This window comes from Aptenodytes forsteri, unplaced genomic scaffold (assembly GCF_000699145.1).
Source record: "Aptenodytes forsteri isolate BGI_AS27 unplaced genomic scaffold, ASM69914v1 Scaffold53, whole genome shotgun sequence".
Classification (NCBI taxonomy): Eukaryota; Metazoa; Chordata; class Aves; order Sphenisciformes; family Spheniscidae; genus Aptenodytes; species Aptenodytes forsteri.
The window spans coordinates 9,134,496-9,153,005 of NW_008795909.1; positions in this window are offsets into that span (position 1 = coordinate 9,134,496).

An 18,510-nucleotide genomic window follows, 5' to 3' on the forward strand; every position below is an offset into this window, starting at 1 on the left:
GTTTATGTTTTCAGAGCTTTTTCATTGGTAATTGTGAAGTTTAAAAGCGTCGCTTTTTCAAAAATTGAGATTCTCTCATAATTACTTGCCTTCAGGAATTGCAAATTTATAAGAAACACCAAATGTTGTGAGACTCCCAGTAAAATCATAAGGCTTGGCCGCCCTGGGAATACCCTCAGATTTTTAATTTGACAGGTTAAGCGCTGACAGTCTTCTGAGTGTGCGTTTCATCCAACAGGAATGAATTTTAAGAGGCTTGTAGGGAATTTTTTCCAAAAGTGAGTGCTGAGGCTTGCAAATATAAGCTCTCACATGGGAAAAGCATGTCCAGTCAGCAACAGAGAGAGAAACAAAGCCAAGCTAGAAAGTAACCTGTGAATTCACTTACGGCTGGCCCGCACCATCTGAATATTGATAAGTTCCTTGCAATAACTTTCACTTCTGTGGGCAACTGTTGTTCCATCTTAGTCAATGTCAGAAGCCCTTCGGGCATCACTGGAGCACAGATGTCATCCTTGTCTGCTGTCTTTGAATTTCTTATGTAAGAGCATTCAAGTTCTGCAGTCAGGAACTGTTTTCCTTGGCGTTGAACAAAAATTAAAAAAAAAGACACCTTCTCAGTGGCTTTGTAAAATTGGTTATTTTTTTCCCTAGATAACTAGATTCAATCACAGGGTTTCAATAGGGAGGACCTAAATACAGGGGCTGTGTTGATAGTTTCCCCTCTGCTTGTTTATTTTCAGTTGCCTGATATTAGGTCATTTGTCAGCATCTGCTGCCTTCATCGCATGTGACACTGCACTTCTCAGACTGTCATGTACTATCAGAGGTGGCAATGGCTGTGCTAAGAGCAGACCAGCAGCCTTGCTGTGTTTGAACTGAACATTTAGCATGCGACCGAACTGCTGTGTTTAAGTGAGGATCTCTTCAACACCTCTGGGAGATCTGTGCGCTTTGGGATTTGTCCAGGACTTCTGTCCCATCCACAGAACGACCTTTGTGCTGCAGAGCATGGCCCATGGTGGCACTGATCTCATGTCTGGGCCTTTGGACCTCCATAATGGGAGCTTCATTTTGTATGAGCTGTATGTTCATTCATTCTAGGCTTAAGAAGCTTTTATGAAACTCCTCCTCTTATTCCTTAAAGTAGTCCTTCCTCTTTTATGAAAAACGGTATATAGAAAATAAATCTCATTGTGTTATGTTCCTGATTAACCCTACTGCCCGAAGTGTTGAACCATGCTGTGCACCAGCCCATTGGGTCACTTCTAAAGACACAGAAGCATAAAACTTCCCCTGAGGTTTCTTTTTTCTTTTTCCTCATTTCTGTGAGAAATCTCTTTGCAGGTGTGCAGAGCTGGAGGTCTTTTCTAGGTTTTGGATGCAGTGAAAGAAAAGCCTCATTTACTGCAGAGAAACACCTAGGAAGAGTTAGTTGAGATGATAATGAAACACAAACAATGTGCCATTGTGGACTGTGCTACAAATACACTATATATATATATACACACACACGTGTGTGTGTGTATCTCTGCACTGGGGAGGACAGAGCTATTGCTCTCGAGGTTTTTGTGAGCTTAGGTCAACCTTCAATGGAAATAATCGTTCTTATATCATTTTAATCCTGTTGAAATCTGAAGTGACCAGGAACCTAAACTGTATGATAGAGTTTGGATCTGGAAATTTTAAGTGAAATTTCCCTGATGCTCCAAAGAAAACCTGAACCAAATGACCAGTTTTATCCCATCGCTAGTATTTGCAAGAGAGAAAAAACATCAGTGTTAACTATTTCTTCTTGGTATCAGAGTAAGAGGCACATTGCATAGGAATAGAAAAATAGCTCATGGACGATAGAATAAAATTGCTGTAACTATTGCCATAAGTTGGGGTAGGATTTTTTTTTCCTGTGTCAGCTTCATGGTGTGACTTAAATTGAGCTGAATTGAAGGGGAAATATTGAAGAGCAGAGGAAAAAGTAAGAAAACTGGTTTTGAAATGTGAAGAAGAGAGGACATAAAGATTACTTTTAAACACAGTGTCTAGCGTGTGCGCTACTACTAATGTTTCTTGTACGTGTGGTCTTGAGAGAGGCCTGGATTTGGGCTGAAGTTGACAGAAGATGCATGCAAACCTGAGAAACCTGTGCAGGCCAGCCCATGTTAGAGCTGCACACCTGGCCAGGCTTGGGTATCAGCAGAAGTGCCCAGAATAATTAGAGAGGGGAAAAATGACCTGTAGCAAGCCAATTTTTTTCTCTTTCTAATGGGGCATGTGTAACATTTATAGCAAGTTATTTATAATTGGAATCAGCTTGCATTATCATCTACTTCTTCAAATTGCATCCAAATCTCCTCAAAGCCTACTGCTTCCCAGTTAGGTGGAAAGAGGTCTCCCCCCCACCTGCCACCTCAATTTTGCTAAATCTGCTGTCACAGTGTCTCACTCCGTGACATTTAACACCTTTGCCAAATTCAATTTGTGCAAAATCAGCCACTTAGCAGGACTGCACTCAGCACAAGTGACTTTAGCAGCACGTGGACACCATGGTGATGGACACTGCAAGCGGCAACCCTGGGGCTCCCGGGAGAGACTTGCTGATCCCGCATTGCTCTCTGCCATGCTGGGCTTACGGAACAGACCTTGCTGTGTGGCCAGAAAGGTTAAAGTCTCAGTTGACAGATAAGCGTATCTAACTGGTCAACTGAGGAGGCTGCAGCTATTTTTCTATGGCCTGGCAGGCTATAGGGTTTTGGGAAGGGTGCATGACTTATTTTGGCTGGGCGTAATTGGTTTTGTCATATTTGCTGGTGTTGAAGAGTGTAAGTAGCAAAGAGCAGATGTGAGTTGGAGAGGAAGGAACCTGTGGTTGGCCTGAAGTTTCATACTCAGTTCACAATACTGACTCTTCTGTGGATGATGCAAAGTCATCTACTCGCCCAAACTGACCCAAAAGCTGGTATTTGAAATACTTACTGGTCTGTTGTCCTCTACCAGCCATGCTCAACCTTCGTATGTGGCAGGGACACTGTCACCTCCCTTCCCAAATGGGATGGGGAGGTGGGTACAAACTGCTTTGTGCTCTTTGTCTGTGCACCTCACCATCAGCCCATCTGTAGAGAGGAAAGAGCTTCTGATGCTGCAGATCATTGCACTCTTAGCCCTTGGCGCTTAGCTGGCCTAACGCGGTGACACATGGCTGTTACTCACGGCTGGATAAATCAGGCTCTGTAAGGAGAGGACAGACCTGAAGTGCAACTGATTTTCAGATCTTCATATTTGCATCTGTGTGTGTGCTGTTAGCTCAGGTTTGCTCAGAGGGCAATCAGCTGGAGGAGCTTTCACTGCTAAGCTGCCTCATAGCTGAACCTGAGATGCAGGTGTGGGCTACTGAGGTACACAGATTTCGGCTGTACCCGTTAGGAAAATGTATTCTATCTCCTAATTACCATTGTTGTTATGGTAAACTAGCATTTAATACCGAAGTTCTGGTTAGTCCCCATATTCATTATGCCTCAAATACACAGTGAATATTTTCTGTCCTGAAGGTCATGGGTCTAGTGATCCATCAAATTGTCGAAGTGATTGCCCCTGCGACTTGCGTTGCTTTGTAAGGACAGAGACCTGGGAGAACAATGTCTCTCGATTGCTATCATAGCTTTTAGGCATAGGGTTGTTTTCTAAAAAAAAACACTTTTTTTTTTTCCATAATTAAGTCTTTGATTTTTATAAGATATATAGAGAGACTGATCCAGCTGTTTACCTGAGCATCACAAGTTCTATAGGCATAAAAATCATTTATCTGATTTGTAAGATGGATGTGATCCGACACATTTGGGCAATGTTCAGCTTGCATCCAAGGGTATTAGTCTAATGGGTCCTCTTGCTATGACAAGAGAATGTCATGTATGCTTCTGTGAAAGAAGAGAAGGTCACTTTGTATGAAGGATTCAGGACTATCTAACTCTTCCTTCGTATAGAGATAAATTTCGCATCTGGCCATTTGTCATGAACATGTGAGAGAGAGGGAGAGATTTAGAGGGTTTTTTTAATTTAAATTTTAGATGGGGTATATTAGCCAGTAGCTTAGCCTGCAGCATCTGTATGAGAAAAGTCCTTTTTTTTTTTTTTTTTTTTTTCCCTTTCCTAGTGATGGCTGAGCTTCAAACTTTGTTTTACCAAAGGCAGAAAAGCATCTAGATGCTTGGGTACGCCTTCAAGTATTTATCTGAGTCCTTTTGGTTTGCTTATCAAAATGATTTTGCAGTGGCTTAGTTACAGGATATAAATAAGTACTCCTACTATGGGAAAATACTGGGTATTAAAAAGCTCTTGAATCTAGCAGAGAAATGCATAACAGGAACTAATGGCTTGAGAGATGGAGCCAGATGAATCTACAGCAGAAGGGCGATGAATGTTTTAAAGAGTAATTTTAAATAATGATTGAGACTAAGGAGGTAAAGAATGGAGTGGAGCTACCATCTCTCAATACCTTCGGATCATGATTGAATGCCTTTCTGAAAGATATTTTTCAGGAAATTACGTGCTGCTGAGCTCAGTATAAAGATAACTGGGCAAAAAGTAACGGTCTGTGTTAGAAGAGAGTTGTCACCAGTTATCGAATAGTGCCTCTTGGCCTTAGCTGTTATGAATTGAAGTAGTTGAGGACTTGGTACACAGTGGCGTGAAAGGCATTTTCTTGTAATGTTTCCAGGACTTCTGTATGGGCTGAAAGTACAAGTATAAGTTAGCTCTGAAGAGGGGGTAATTTTTTCACGTTTAAAAAAAAAAAAAAAAAAGGGTTGGATTGAATTTCCATTCAGCTTTTTCTTCTTTTTAGCTCTAATTCCTTAGTCAGATTTTGGGGGTACAGTGTGACAGGTGAAGAGGAATACTTCAACTGTTCCTTAAGAATTAGATATATCTTTTCTGCCAATAACACAGTAAAACCCTATTGTTTAGGGCTTAAAATTAAATACTGGAGCTAGAGCTAATCTGAGTTGTGAATTAAACCTGATGAGCCTGGACTAATCACTTATGCTGATGTCTCACTTCAAATATAAAGTATATTGTAGTTTGACTACTTTGTAATTTGATGACACATTCTTGAGATCCTCTATTTTATAAAGTTTTAATTTTACAATTTTATTTAATATTATAAAGGTTTGTTGCTTTGCTTTGAGATTCTCTAATAGAAAAATCTCGTATAGGCAGAAGGTGTCAAAAGGGGAAATCCTCCATGGTAAAAAAAAAAATCATCTCATCTGCCACAGCATGTAGTATCTGTCCCTGGGGACGCTTCAATGGAAAGATGCAGTGAAACTAGAAGAAAAAGAGTATTAGATGTTTGACTAGTACCTGCATTTTACACTCGCATGTAAGTGATGTTTTTTTTTTTTTCTCCCATCACTATTTGAAGGACGACTCTTGGTGCAAAGTATACCACTGTTGGCATCACTAGGGTGCAAGTGAACCCTTTTGTATGCTGGTAGAGGGTTTCTTGCCACTTCTGCTCCAAGGATGCCACCTCCAAACTGTTTCACATGTAATTAAGTGGAACACTGAAGTCTCTCTCCTGAGAGCCATCACATTGAACTCCTGTATTTTTTTCACTGAGATGCTCCCTTGAGGAGCTTCCCTGTCAAACTATCAAATCTCTGCAGAGAATACTGGCTTTGCTTGCTGTAGTAATCCCTTCTGCCAATTCTTGGGACACACGTGGATCTGAACATTGTCAGAAGGACAGTGGTAGGTATTAGTGGAAAATGCTTCTGACAGAGCAGCAGGTGTTGCTCAATATAATCTTCCCCATGGAAGTCAAGAAGAGCTTGGTGCCTGCAGAAGATGATGAGAGAGCAGTTAATGGTGGAGTCCGGCGCTGTCCTCCTATCCCAGACATCTGTGCAAGTACAGCTCCCTCTTACAGCCTTGCAGAGCAGATGTTAATTGAGGTGGATATATGAATATATGCTGGGGTGGAGTGACTGGGACTGAAGGCAGAGATGGAGAGGGCTAGTTTCCATATAGGTTTGTCCAGTTTTCATCTTTTTTTCTCATGCAATGATGTGTGGTTGCTGTATAAGAAAGGATGATGAGCTAGGTCGACCTTTGATCTGATCTGCTGTGTATTAACCTGCTACATCAACATAATTTCTGTTGATGAATTGTTAGCATGGTAGCAGTGAAACTCCTCATCCTTCAGGAGCAAATAATTGGTTTTTGGTTCCCCGTGGGTGATGTTGGCTGGCGGCCACACCATACCTCGTTGCTCCTAGTTAGGCCTGTGTTTTAGTGGATTTTGTCTTATGAGACTTGGCATCGAGATACTGCAGTGATGGAAATAGTACAAGTCCTTTAGGTGGGTACAGCAGTTCACCTGGAAAATTATGATACCGAAACAAAGTGAGAAATTTTGTGTCTGGAAAATGAAATTTTGAGAAACTCGGAACTCTAAAGCCAACGCATCTCTTGTGGAGGTGCATGCACAGGGTCCGGTTTTCTGCTGTCTCTGCACTGCGCGTGACTCTGCTGTAGGAGTCGTGCGATGGAGAGCCACCTTCCCACCAATTATTTATATATACAGCAATGTAACCTCTGAGTGAGGTATTTATCCCAGTGGGATCCTAGTGCTGTATAAATAATTGTGGTATCGCAAGCATTGCCTGCTGACTGTATGGCATAACCACACTATTTATATGAATCTGACAATATAACTATAGCTGTGGAAGACGATTTAAATACAGCTGGTGAAGTAAGTATACCCTTAGGAAGGTATAACTAACTACACAGATAATAGTATCAGGTAACTATGCCCACAGGAGAGCATAAACATACAAATAATAGCCACAATGTAAGTATAATATAGAAGTCAGAGGGTCTCAATATTGATATAATAGCAGTAGGGTAACTTTACTCAGAGGAGAGGAATATAACTGTCTGAATAACAGCTGCAGCCGAACTGCAGCGAAGGGAGAGGGTAGCTCGGAGAGTTATAGCTGTGATATATAATTCTCCCAGTAACAGGAGGTCATCTGCATGTGGCCAGAGCAGCGTCTGAATTTGAAACTTTAAGGAACTGGGACTGGAAGGATGGGCAATTAACTGCAGAGGGGGTCTGGGAAGGAAGCAGAGCGCTGGGGAGGACGATGGATGGAGGAGTGCAGTGGATTGGGCATGCGAGTTGCTGCTTTCCTGGTCACTTCCCCAGGAATTCAATTGGAGAGCATAGTTTTAAGGTGTAATGCAGACGTCCTCAAAGAGAAAAGGTTTTCCAACATGTGAAATGGTGATGGGCCTATCCGCTGTAGAGCAGCGGCATCGTCCTGTGTGTGCTGAGTATGAGGTTAGTAACTTCTGCCAGAAAGGAGGGGATGGGAGAGCAGAGAGGCTCAAAAGCAGCACTTTGTGCAGTGACAAACAGCAAACATAAAGGGAAACTGTCAAAAATAATGTCTCAATTTGATCTTTTTTCTTTATTTTTTTCCAAGTTGGTCTAATTGACCCTCTAAATATAGATGGCTTCACTTTTTTATTCCTGTGCATCCTAAAACTAAAAAGAGAAATAAAAATCATTGCCAATTACCCTTTATTTGTATACAGCTCTATAGCAACAAACCCATCTGAAGAGACAGCAGAAGCAATCTTCTTTCCCGCTGCCTGCCATGTTAGATTGAGACTGGTGCTGTGTTCTCCGAGCTGTGTTCAGATAGAAATTGGATTGAGTGAAATTATATGACTGTTGTCTCCTCTAGACCTTCACACGGGCTTTATATCTTTCATAAGATGTGCGTTTGACAGTGGAAGGGGAATGACTTAGTTTTAAAATGGAATCAGTTTAAAGCTTCCATGCAGTGCTGGTCAGTGTATTGTTTAAGACAAGAAAACTGGGTTTTGGAGTGGGTTTTTGAGTTAATTTTTTCATTAATTGTTTGGAAGATGCTGACTATCAAAACCCAGAATTGAATACCTGAGGAGCTGCGTTGAGGATGAGCACTGAAACACCACCAAGTTCAGGGCACAGTGTTTCTGAGGTTGGCAAATCACCTGGCTTATTTCTGAGAAGTTGCTCTGATCAGTTCTGATTTTTAGAAACAGGAAGCAAAATAAATTCCTTTATCTCTTTGGAAATGTAGTATAAATACCTAATGATTAGATTGGTTTTCCTTTGTCCTTGGTGCAATGACAGCTGTCTGAATGCTAAGACAGCTCCATAGGAATTGCTGCCTGCAACAGACCTGTGGTCGTCCGAGGGAGCATTGTATCTTATGGCTCATTGGAAATCTAAGAATAATCTCCATTATAGAGGTGAGCTGAAGTGTCTGGCCACTTTACCTTAATGTGCCGAGAATATCCTTTACTCTGCAAGCAAGAGGATTAGGAAACCCTTGAGGCTCAGTATTAAATTCCTACAGGGTGCAGGGATACAGGCACAAAGTACAAAGACCAAATGAGATAAGAGGTAGATTTTCTGCTTGAAGCTTCCCACTTACAGGAGGAAGGATGTGCACTATTCCCTGAGGAAAGCTTCTTTGGGAGGGTGTCTCATTAGCAATGCATATTCCCGTTTTTAAAGTTCAACCTGGGAGCCTCTCCTGATTTGAAGTGACTGGAAAGCGATGGGGCAGCATGCTGGTGGGTTGGGCATAGGTAGCAAGAAGCCCTACAGGTAGAAGGAAAGGCCACCAAGAAGAGGAGGGGGGAGGGAAGTGATGCTGAGCGCAGAGAGATGTCAGCTATATTATTCACCAGTTTGCTTCAGACCTGCTGCAAGACTCACGTTCTGCTCTGCTGCATTCAAAAATCACTGTGGTGAGTGCTCTGCACAATCTCCCAGCCGGTTTAACAATGCCAATGGAGACTTTACCAGATGGTATCAGACATGAGTAGCAGTGTCTGACAGGCCCCCATAATCCCAGTTTATATTGTTTGAAACCAAGGTTTCTGGAATGACACAAAGTGCTTATATACTGGTTGCATGATCTGGTTGAGTCTAGTCCTAAACAGGTCAGTAGCTTGCAGAAATTGAGGCAGACTTGAGTACACATCTGTTGCAAGAGCTAACAGAGGTTTTAGGGGTCCTCTTTCTCAATTGGTGATGCGGGCATCTTAATCTCATTCTCAGTTTTGGCCCTTTCTCCAGAAGGTACCTATCTAGCTCTTGCATTGTTAAAAAGAATAATTATCAATGACGGACAAAGGCTTTTTAAGAAAACACTAATTGTTCCAAATCTCTGAGAATAGCAAACAAACCAAAGCAAAACCGAACTACTCCTGATAGAGCCATAATTGCTGGCTGTTGGAGGGTCTCCCAGGGTAGGCAGTGTTCACACTACCCAGTTTCTGTTGTTCATTTAAGCAGCTTGGGTGCCTTGTCCCTCTGGAATTGCTCTCAGGTTAATGGAGGGGAGTATGGTCCTTTGGAGAGTGATTTAAGACATGTCAGCAAATGCCTAATTATGGTGTTTTGAACCCTCTGCCTCTTCTATTTCTTCTCCCTTGGTGATTGGTGAAAGCATGGGAAGATTGGCCCATAATGAACACAGAAGAACTGAAGCTGAAGGAAGTGTGAACACAAAGGGGAACAAGTGTTGGACAGATGCTTCTTTTAGCAAGTTAGCTTACGTAATTAAACTTCGGTAGGCCCAGGAACCTCTGTTTTTGTTACAGACCAAATGCATCCTATTTGCCAATGAACGCTGTGGTGTCACTGGGTCACTGATGATGCACAACTGATAGCATTGGCAAGGCTATTCATCATGGCTTGTGTGGGGATGAGTGTCTTCACCTGTAGCTCACAGGTTCCTGTCAAATGGTGGTGTCTTGGCAGCTTATCTGACAATCTCAACTCAGTTATAAGTAGACTGAGACAGTCACTAGTGCTGTTATTGACACTTCTAGCAGGCTGAGGATGAGGGACTCTACATGGAGCATAAAATCCCTTCTTGCACCTAGATGAGGCTCTTCCAGGGCAGGTAGAGGTACGAAGGCAAGCTGATGCCATACTGCTGGGGAAGTTATGCTGGCACTGCTGTGATCAGTAGATGGACTTGTCAGCTCTCCCTTGAGAAAATCAGTAAAACAGTTGCTTGTCTTTCACAGGTTCTGGCACTAATGAGGTGAGTACTCCTCTGTGTTTTTTGCAGTGTGAAAATAGTGAAGTGCATTGATGTACTCTGGTGGTACTTCCCATCTGGAGAGGTTGACATGCTCAACTGCCCAGCAGTCTGCTGCTGCTGAAGATGTCCATTAACCTCGTTCACTGTGGTGGGGCTGTGCATGTGCTTCATATTCCTCTTCAGTGGCTGATACAGTTCTGAAAAAGGAAGGGAACAACATAATTTCTTTTTACTGATTTGAAAAGGTACTGTTCTGAGAAACTGAGATTTTTGGGTGTGTTTCAGCCTTGGCCACGCAGCAGTGAACTGCTTTACTCTTGCCATGATCCTGCTAAGTTCTGTTTTCCCAAGGGTAACATGGGAAAGTTAAAACTTGGCTTGAATGTTCATTGGTGCAAACAGTGTACCAAGAAGATCTAGGTACCTGTGAACAGGAGTAAGCAGAGTGTGGTTGCTCCATCTGGAGTACTTGGTAGCAAATATGTGGCTAAGATTAGGGTAGAGGTGAGGTAAGGAAGTTCTGAGTGTGCTTTTTTTAATAGTTAATTTCTATGCTTATTAAAGTGAGTGGAAGTTCTTAGAGTGACCTGTGGCTCCAAGCCTTTTGCCATTCTATTATTTGTTTAGCTCCCCATAGCAGCTGCCACTGCAGACTTACTGGGTTTGGTTTATTGTATTTGTTTGGATCCAACTGACAAGATCTGTTGCAATTTGTTGTCTTTATTGCACTAATTCTTAGTGATTAAGGAGTTCAATATGCTTCCATTTAGCTAATGACCAGAAATTGTGCATTATAAGGTTTCAGTCCCAAAGTTCCATCATATGATACTTTTTTCCGCAGCAGTCAGCTGCTTTGTGTCAGTCTAACTTTCAAAGAAATGTAATAACAATTTAATGGTAAAACAGTTGTACTTCATTAAATGCAGTCGTCTTTTTCCTTTAGAATTTCAGCATTGCAAATTTTACTTGACTCTGACTACTGTTTCATAACTGCTTTTGTTTAAGGCCATTTCAGAATATCCCACCTCAAACCCATACATGCTTTATGATGGTAATGGGACAAATTCTACAAACAAAAAGTGGTAGTTCACAGTGAACTTGTAGAATTCCTTTCCAAAGAATGTGGTAGATGCAGGAGGTTTGTATAGACCGCCACAGACTTCCCTTCCATACACCGAAGAGAAGTGCCTGGTAGAGATGTGTTGATCAAGATCAGGCTCAGAAAAACCTGGACAAGAAGGTATTTGAAGCCTGGGAGACTACTTGTGGGTGTCATATATGCCTGCCCTGTTCCTGGTCTTCACTGGATGTCCTCTTGTGCCCACTGCTGAAGACAGCATGTCAAGCTAGATGGAGCCTTAGTCTGGGTCAGTGTGGCTGATGCTACATCACCTTTGTTGGCTGCTGTGAAGCATGACTTTTTTTAATTGGTGACGGAGTTTAGGATTTCTTGAATTATTGTTTTTTTAATTTTTATTTTTTTACTTTTGCCACTGAACAGCAATGACCCTCTCTACGTCAGCTGGCCTCCTGGCAGTGGTCACAGCCTCGCTTCCCTCTCACTGGTGGTGAGAGGCAATGGTAAAGTTCAGTTAATCTCAAAGTGTTGGAGATTCGCTGAATTACTCAGTATAAGATTAAGGTTAGTGTAAAGCCGTTGTTTGGATGTCAAGTCCTTCTTAGCTGGTGGCTGTTCTTAGGAGGAACTGGGGAAAAAGGGAGAATTTGTGTCAGTCAATAGCTGTTTTCATCAGCACCTTAGAAAAACCTACACTAAGCCTGTCTGGAAAAAAAGCAGATGTATTTTTCGCCATATGATTTCTGTTCATCCAGTATTGTCTTTCCTTTCTGTTATGAAGTTTTCTTTCTGTTAACGTTTTCCAGCTGGCCCAAATACAGCACTGCTTAGCATAGCAGCCTCTCTTTAACTGAGGTCTTTCTAGCATTAATACCCCTGTATTCTTTTCACTGGAAATGCAGCTGTTCCTGTATAAAATTTGCTCTAAAAATTATCCTGTGACCCAGAGGTGGTTGTTTGTGAAGGCAAACTGAAATGCTAAGGATATATCTACACAAGGATGGGAAATCTGCATCATAAATTGGCAATGTTCTAACACATGAATATAATTGAATGCCATAATCACTGTTTCAAGGGATTTGTTGCTGAATTGATGCCTTTTCAGTCTAGGTCACTAGCTTATTTGCAGGAAAAGGTCCTCGTCATAACATGGCTGTTGGGTTGTTTGTGTGAAATGACATGGTGGTCTCCATTTGTTCCCTTATGGACAAATCCATATGTGATAACTGGACATACTGATAGGAGAGGCAAAGGACTGGGCGAGAGCAGGATTTTGGTGCTGGAGACCAGTGTTGTCTATGGCAGGTGAGGCACCAAGGGTTTGTCTTGCTGCTGCCTCTGCCACACGTGCTGTAGGGTAAAGTTTATCTCTCCACATTGCCAGTCCAGTAGAGTTCTTGCATGCTGAAGTTTAGTTCAGTGTTAAAAGGAAGAAAAAAGAGCAGTCAAGGGAGGGTGTTTTTTGTGTAACTTAGCATGCTATGGATGAAGGGAAAATACCACCCTCTGCACTTTGGCTTTGAGAAGAGCAGGGGGGAGCTTAGCACTACTTAAAGAAGAGCAAAACTTAGTGAAGGAAAGAGGTGGGATTTAACTCACAGATTGGTCTCCTTTTTCAGTACTTCTGTGGCCTTTCAAATCCTTAAAGCTCTCTGCCAGGTGAGAGACAGAAAGTTATCTTGAAAGCCAGGAGAGGTGTCTTGCCTGGGCCCCTCTGGAGAAGGAGCTCGCTATTAGTGTAAATACTACTTGTCACCTCCATGGAAGTCAAAGCCCTTGTCCTTCCCGCACTGGTGCTCAGTGATTTGTGTGCTGAGCTGTGCCCCTGCCTGAAGCCAAGGCGGGTTTTGCTGTGTGCATTTTATATAGTATTTCTGAGCTGCTGGGAGACAGATCTCCAATCGAGTTTTCCTTCTAATGTTCATTTCTGCATGAAGATAAAAAGTGTTTTTCAGGATTCCCTTGAGGACCAATTTAGAGTTCAGTTTTGGTTGAATTAGTTGGATGTATGTAAATAGAATCACTCATTTAACAGAAACACAGATGAAAGACACTTTCAGGAGGGCTCGGGGCAGACGTCAGTTAGCCTGCAGCAAGCACCTCGGAGCAAATTCTGCACTTCTCCCTTTATATTGTGGTTTATTCCTTTCTCCTTCACATCTCGGCCACTGGTGAATACTGTTGTTGAGATGCATCTTTGTTTTGGACACTTGTGCCTTAGATCTACCTTGGGTCTGTGGCTGGCCCCTTTTGTGTAGTCATGGGCCACAGAAGAAACGCTTTTGTGCTGTTCCCGAAGCCCTGGTGTTTGTGAAAAACTGGAGTCATAAATATGGATGGCACAGTTTGTTGGTGTGAGTGGGGAGGGAGGCGAAGATTAAGGAGAACTGCTTTAATTAGCTGTCTCTGTGTTGGGGGATGTGCACCCCGTGTGTCGGCAGCCTGGAAAGGGGGATGTGGGATGCCTCATTACCTCCCTGCTGTGAGCATGTGGCTGATGAGGCACAGCTGCCTGCAAAGCTGGTGGCCCAGGCAGGGCACAGGCAACAGATGCAGTGAATGGAGCAGGGGCTGTGAGCGTGGCTGAGGTTGTAAAGGGCTGCATGGTCCTGCATCTCCATCGCACAATCAGGAGCGCAGGGACTGGCAGCCAATTTACACTTCGGCTCAGTGTAAAGCACCAGGCTCCGCTCCGGACATGTCTCCTGTCATTCGCTGAGGAAGGTGACTTCCAAGGGCTCACCTCTATTCCTCGCACCGAAAGCCTTAATTGCAGTCTTCTTGACTGGTAGTTATTCTTCATCTAAGTACCTCATGAGGTCATAACACGACTGTATCACTGCTTTTGCACCCGAAAACACCCATTCATCTTCCTGTGGGAAGCCATGACCTCTGCAAGAAGTACCTGCTGGGGCTGTAGCTGGGAGAAGTTTGGGACCACTCCAGCAAACAGGCAGTGCTTGCTGCTGATGCGGCAGGGTCGGGTCCACCTGCCAAACTGAGAACCCGGGGAAGGTCGTGAGTTACAGAGGGGGGACAACACTCGTGCTTTCCTAGGTGACTTGGAAGTGGCCAGCTTGCTTCCTTTCCACCACCGTCTGGAAGGGTCCTTAATTTGTGTTTCCTTGGGTTTGCAAAGCTCAGTGCTAGAAGCTGAAAAAGGTTGAACCTTCCCTGGCAAAGAGGACTGTGCACTTAAATACAGATGTATATAATCAGCTGTGGGACCAATTCTTTCATTTCAGCCATCTCATAGAAGCACAAATATCCTCAGTAACAGCAAGGCTTTTTGAGCCTTGTATGCAGAATAGTCTGGTCAGTGCTGCACTTGCTTGTAGCTATGCTATTTAGCCAGGGCCTAATCCAGTTCAGATGCGGCTATACTGCTTCTGTGGTATGTCTGTATGGCACTTGGTGCTATGCAAGCAGATACCTTGCATCACTTTTAAAAGTAAAGTAAATAAGATGCTGTCCATCTCCCCCCTCTCACCCTTAAACCTGCCTGCCTGTCTCCCTGAATTTGGGCTCTTTTGAGTTATTTAGCTACAGGCTAAACCACATTGTCGTACATATTAACTGGAAACAAAGCAGGTCTCAGCAGACACCTGAGCAGATGTCAAATGTCAAATTTGATGGAAAATGCTTAATTACTTTTCCCAAACCTACTTTTTTTTTTCCCTGTTTTTTGAAAATTTCTCTCTTGCAGTGTGAAATGTCCTCTCTGTTTCAACTCTCAGTTCAGCTCTCCAGGCTAGGGCTTCTTGTTCCCTGTGAGAAGCTGGGAAACTCGGATGAGGGACGTTGGAAGAACGGGATCATTTCAACATAGTCTTTGCAGCTTATTTTTATTCCCAGTTTCATGGCCAGCTTTCTTCTATAGCTATATTCTTCTATATAGCTTCTATAGCATCATTTTGGGGTTTTGAGGTTTTCTTTCTGCTTTCTGTCCCTCAGCTCTTCTTTCCAGTGGATTTTTGCACCGTATCTGTTTGGCTGTATTTTTACCACTCGCTGTATTCTATGAGTGAATTGTGGAGTGCACGGTGGTGATGTGATAAAACCTGGGAGTAGAGCTGCTTGGGAGTGTGTTTCTGATCCTAGGTGAAATTACTGGTCCAAGTGAGATGGTGGGAGTCTGAAATGCTCAAAAACTTATCATAGCAACTGTGTATTATGTGCGTGAAATTCAGGTTCAATTCACTGTACTAAAGCTGGTTAGGGCATAGGCTTAAAACTTGCTTTCCACAGCCAAGGTGAGTGCGCTGTCCACGAGGCTATTCTGGGAGAACCTCTATTTTCTCCCCACTATTTTGTGCTGTTGGTCTAATGATGAATTCAGATGGGTTTTGTCCCTAGGTGGGACAAATGTATATTTATGAAATCACTGTTACTCTTGCAGGACAGAAAATCCCCCCCTACAAAGGCACAGTAGTTGGGTGTATAACCATTCAGAAGGACAGCAGTGAGGTTTTGAATACACAGCCTTGATTTGAATACATGGTCTTAGGCTGGTGCTGTTTCCAGGAGCTGTATTTGAGCTATTGAAGAGCTTTATGTGCAAAGAGGTTGAGCGCTGCATCACCAGCAGAAGCTTTGCGTATCCCAAATGGTGGAAAGCAGGGGAAGGAGAGCTACAGAAACCAAGAGGGCTTTTGGGAGCGCAAACAGTCCTGGGGATGCTGAAAATAGCTCATGCAGTCCTGTTCCCTACAAGCAGGGCAACTGCTGTGCCTGCAACGCAGGTTCAATGCTGTGCAACCACAGCTTTGGGCTTGCACCAGCGGTAGCAGAGACCTTCCCACAACACAGCAATGTGGCTGTGGTTTCTCCCTCAGGCAGGCAAGAAGGAGATGATGAGTTCAGGGGTCTCCTGGAGGAAATGGGGTTTTCTTTCTTTCTAAGCCGCTGCTCTGTTTCCAGGCCTTTTTCACCCTTTCCTGTTTCTTGTCCCATCTGAGCACCGAGCAGTGCAGTCACTGCACAGCACAGACAAGGATGTGTATGGTGTGTACACGGTGCCTGTTGATGGTACAGAAGTGAGTTGCATTTTTTTCATATTTGAAATCCTTTCTGTGATAGTTTCCTGTGCTCGGATTTCACTGCTTTCCAGATTTGCCTGCGTGTCTTCCCCCAATATTTTCATTTGTTGAGTCTCCCCTGTCCCACTGGGCCTGCCCAGCAGCAGTGGAGCTCTTCCTCGCACAGGATCTCCCAGCACACAGGGAACCATGATTTAGGAGGAGGGGAAGGGATGGTGGTGTGTGCACTTATTGTTGTAGTGTTTCCACAGAGGTGGGAAACTAGGCAGCATGGTAGACATCTACAGGACCTGAGAGATACTCTTTCACTGTACGGCAGGGCACAAGCAGCCTGTAGCATGACATTATCATAAAGTGAACCATAAAAAGAAGAGAATGAAATGAACTTGCATTTGCTCTCCTTTTAAAGGGTGGTTCCCTTAATGTCCCCCCTGCTCAGGATCCTCAAGGTGCTCACCTGCACCTGAGCAGTCCTTGCCTACACAGGTGTTCAGACTCGCACTGGGGCTCAGATGTCCTCTCCCACTGGGCTCTGGTGTTTGGAGCATCTTCAGTCCCATCCAGAGACAAACCCAGAGCAATTCACTTTGTGTAGAGTCTGAATTAATGAAATGACTGAATTAATGTTTTGTGCCTCTTGGGGAAGAGAGCAAGGGGAACATGTTGGCCGATATTTCATCAGAGGAAAAAACTTGTTTAGTTGCACGCATAGAGCCAAGATTTCTTAGACTGTATGGTCTTGGTGTTGCTCAAGCGCAGGATCTCCAAACCTGCTCCGTTCCCCATGCGGCAGCTTTTTGCTGACCAGAACAAGGGCAAAATTTAAACTTTCTTTTATTTCTTTCCTTGAGTGTCAAAATGGGATTTTGAAAAAGAAGCATCTCCTCTGGCTGTTTGTGGCTGTGTGCAGAGGGACCCTCTTGGAGAGCAGAAACCCCCTCCTCACATCTGAGGAGGATCGTGGAGTTCAATTCCTTAATAGTTGTGAAGCACTTGGATGCTGCAGTGATTAATGCTACAGAGAAGGCATGGCCACGTGGAACACGGGACTCTGGATTTAGAGCAGGCTTTGATTGGGGTGAGGTGAGTTGGGTGCTGAGAGGCCCCTGGCTCTGTGGTTTCATCAGCGTGTGGAAGGTCTGCCTGTTTGGTTATCGCCATTAAACCACTGAAGAGAAAGAAGAGACCCTCAGTTAAAAATAGTACATATCCTATAATTAAAAACGTGCACCTGCATATTTATGTACTCAGAGGCTGAATTAAGCTAATAAAAACACTCTTAAATGTGCACTTCATAAGGCTTTCATCATGCAGTTTATAGTTTTAATATTCTTGCACTCGGTTCTGTTTTTCTATGTGGCTTTTACATGCAATCTGTCTGGAGCGGTCAGGGACAGGGTACAGGCAGTGCAGGCATTTGCACATGGTTTTCTGAGCACAGAGAAGCGGTAGCTGGCAGCCCCAAAGCTGCTTGGGGCCAGCCTGTCTGCCCAGCAGATCAGGCTCCCCGTGTCCTGGCACGGTGGTGCCTTGCTCAATTATGATCTTAATCCGCTCCACACAAGGCGTGTTTTTCCAGCAAGTTGAGCATCTCAGTTGTTCAGCTGGACTCTCTTCACTTCATTGGAGAGGGCAGAGCACTTTACTGTCCTAATTGATCATTAATTAGGGGCGTGAGGTCTTAATGTGCAATGCTTGGTGTGTCACAGGAGCTGCTCAGCGTCTTGCAGGATTAGCCCCCAACTTGTTTGCTCAACTAGCACCGAGCAAACTGCAAATGGGGAGGGAATAGGAAGGTTTTTACTTTTTTTTGTGTGTTTTTTTTTTTAAGAAACCGGGTCATCTTACGCCTTCCCCATACAAAATAGCTTTAAGAGAGAGAACATTCTTCTGCTATTACATTGATTATTTTTCTGTGGTGCTTTCTCACAGAAAAAAAATGTGTTGCTGCGTTTCCTGCTCATTGTTTTGGCAGGGTATTTTTTTAAATTACTCTTCTCTGCTCAAGATGCTCTTGGGAATTGATCCTGAATCAAAGGTAAAGGAACAGGGCAGAACTGAGAGGGACAAAGCTTAAGCTGTTTTGTCCATCTGCAAAATTTCCTGGATTCTGCCTGGTCCCTTGTATTAGCTTTATTTAGGTAGAAACCCATTGAGATTACATACTCATCTTCTAGGATGGCTTGTCCCAGTCTCTTGGTTTTGAAAAACAATTCTGTGGTCTCCAAACCATCTCAAGGGTGACACTCTGGCTGTTCTCTCTTGCTACTTGCAATCTGTT